Genomic DNA, 3342 nt, shown 5'->3' on the forward strand with positions numbered 1-3342 from the left:
AAGCCTACTCGTGTAAGAGTTTAGATCCATGTTCAATGAAGAAGCTGAAGGATCCACGAATTCTCCTGGGAGTCGGAGTGTCGTTCCTTAAACGAGTTGAGATGCAGTGTATCCAATGTCAGCCTTGACTGCATTGCGGATACCTAGCAAGACGAGTGGAAGAGCGTCTGTCCACTGTGAAACATTTGTAGCTGATAGTGAAGCTTTTAGTTATCGATGAAAGCGTTCCTTGGAAACTGTTCAAGGAACCAATATGAGACAAGGCGTCTGAAACTACCTTTTTGCTCCAGAAATGTGTTGTATATCTGAAGTAAACTGCAAAATGTAGTCGAGTTGTCGAGACTCACAAGGTGAGTAATTGTTTGAAGGTGAGCTTAAGGAGAAAGTAAAAGGTTTACGATCAGTAAAAGGGATGAATTCTCGGCCTTCGATAGATTGTTGAAAATGTCGTACAGCAGAATGTATAGCTAGGAGTTCCCTACCGGAAGTGTTGTACCTAGATTCCGCGTCTAGCAACCGTCTCGAGAAAAATCCTAAAGGTTGTCAAGAGTTGTTGACCCATTGTTGTAAGACTCCTCTGATTGCAGAGTCGGATGCGTCTACTGCGACACTAATGGTCTCTTGAGTGTTCTGATGTGCCAGCATGGTTACCTTTGCCATAAATTCCTTAACCGTGGAGAATGCTTTTCGAGCCGTGTCGTCTAAACTAATTGATTTTGCATTTTTCCACGAAGTTGGTCGGTTAACGGTTTCAAAAGTGGCGCGCATTTAGGTATGAACTGTCTGTAGAAACTTACAAGGCCATTGAAAGTTCGCAACTGCTTGATCGTGGTCGGTTCTGGGTAATCCAGAATGGCCGCCACTTTGCTTCTAAGGGGTCGGATGCCTTGAGCATCAATGGTGTGTCCCAAGAAGTCTAAAGAGTTTGTTCCGACTTGGCATTTCTGAATGTTGACAGTAATGCCATGCCTTTGGAGTCGATCGAAAACAATGTCCAGATGCTGGAGATGTGATTCTCTGTCCGGACTTGCTATGAGGCAGTCATCAACATACGCATGTACGAAGTTGAGACCTCGGAAGACATCGTCGATAAACCTTTGGAAGGTTTGAGCCGCATTTCTTAGGCCGAAAGGCATTCGCAAGAATTCGTAAAGACCGAAAGGAGTTATGATGGCGGTTTTCGGAATGTCGTCAGTTGCCATAGGTATTTGGTTGTAAGCCCTAACTAAGTCGATCTTCGAAAAGACAGTTGTACCTTTCAAGGTAGCTGTCAAATCGTGAATGTGAGGCAACGGGTAACGATCGGGAATGGTTTTAGCATTCAGACGCCGATAGTCACGAGTTGGACACCAATCATTGCTGTCCTTTTTAGGGACATTGTGCAAAGGAGATGACCAAGGGCTATTTGACGGTCGAATTATTCCTAATTCTATCATGTTACTTACTTACTTACTTACTTACGCCTGTTACCCCTCGTCGACGAGCATAGGCCGCTCACAAACATTCTCCATCCAACTCTGTCCTGAGCCTTCCTTCCAGGTTCTATTCATCCTTTTCATATCTCCTTCTATTTCCCGACGTAGTGTGTTCTTTGGCCTCCCTCTTCTCCGCTTCCCTTCCGGATTCCAAGTTAGGGATTGCCTTATAATGCACATTGGTGATTTCCTTAATGTATGTCCGATCCACTTCCAACGTCTTTTCCTAATTTCCTCTTCAGCTGGAATCTGGTTTGTCCTCTCCCATAAAACGCTGTTGCTGATAGTATCCGGCCAATGGATGTTGAGTATTTTGCGTAGACAACTGTTTATAAATACTTGTACCTTCCTGACAATGGTTGTAGTAGTTATCCACGTTTCAGCTCCGTACAGTAGAACTGTCTTAATGTTCGTATTGAAGATTGTGACCTTGAAATTAGTTGAGAGTTGTTTTGAGTCCCATATGTTCTTCAGTTGTAGAAATGCTGCCCTTGCTTTGCCGATCCTCGCATTTACATCTGCATCCGATCCTCCTTGTTTATCAACGACGCTCCCCAGGTACTTGAATGTTTCCACCTCTTCTAGAGTTTCGCCATCAAGTGTTATTGGTTTGGTTGGTGTTCTCTGTGTTGCATTTGAGAATCTTGCTTTTTCCTTTGTGAATGTGGAGGCCTATTGATGCAGAGGCTGCTGCTACATTTGCGGTCTTCATCTGCATTTGTTCGTGTGTATGAGAGAGGAGGGCTTGGTCATCTGCAAAGTCCAAATCATCTAACTGATTATGAGAAGTCCACTGTATTCCGTATTTCCCTTCAGATGTCGAATTCTTCATAATCCAGTCAATCACTAGAAGCAAGAGGAATGGGGAGAGTAGACAGCCTTGTCTGACTCCGGTCCTTACTGGAAATGCATCTGTCAGCTGTCCTCCATGCACCACTTTGCACTGTAGTCCATCGTATGAGTTTTGGATAATGTTGACAATCTTTTCAGGAACTTCATAGTGTCGAAGAAGTTTCCATAATATTCCCCTATCCGCGCTGTCAAACGCCTTCTCATAGTCAATAAAGTTGACGTATAGTGATGAGTTCCACTCAACTGATTGTTCAACGATGATCCGTAAAGTCGCAATCTGGTCTGTGCACGACCGATCCTTACGGAATCCAGCCTGATGATCCCGAAGTTCGGCGTCTACTGCGTCTTTCATCCGATTCAGCAGCACTCTGTTGAAGAGTTTTCCTGGTACTGATAACAAACTGATGCCTCTGTAGTTCTCACATTTGCTCAGATCTCCTTTCTTTGGTATCTTGATGAGATATCCTTCTTTCCGGTCCATTGGCACTTGTTCCTCTTCCCAAATCTTCTTGAATAGAAGGTGAAGCATGATTGCAGTTGTTTCAATGTCTGACTTCAGTGCTTCTGCTGGTATATTGTCAGGTCCTGCGGCCTTCCCACTTTTGATTTGTCTGATGGCCATCTTGACTTCTTCGATCGTTGGTGGAGTGACATCTATAGGAAGGTCAGTGTGTGCCGCTTCGATGTTCGGTGGATTCAATGGGGCTGGTCTATTCAGCAGTTCCTCGAAGTATTCTGCCCATCTTTTCCTGTCTTTGAATCTCAGTGATTGTCTTTCTTTCTTTGTCCTTATTACCATTATTATTATTATTATTAATGGCTTTATTCTAAATTATAATCTGGTACAATATAGAATTCTCAGCACGAGTTATTTCAACAAGTTTTTTACCAAAAAAAAACCAAAAAAAACCCAAAAAAACAAACAAAAAACAGAAAAGGAATGAAAAAGGTTTAAGAAAAACTGAGTTTATACAAATTATCAAATTTGAAACATGCTTAAGAAGACAAGTTATTT

Source organism: Schistosoma mansoni, chromosome W (assembly GCF_000237925.1).
Source record: "Schistosoma mansoni strain Puerto Rico chromosome W, complete genome".
Lineage (NCBI taxonomy): Eukaryota > Metazoa > Platyhelminthes > Trematoda > Strigeidida > Schistosomatidae > Schistosoma > Schistosoma mansoni.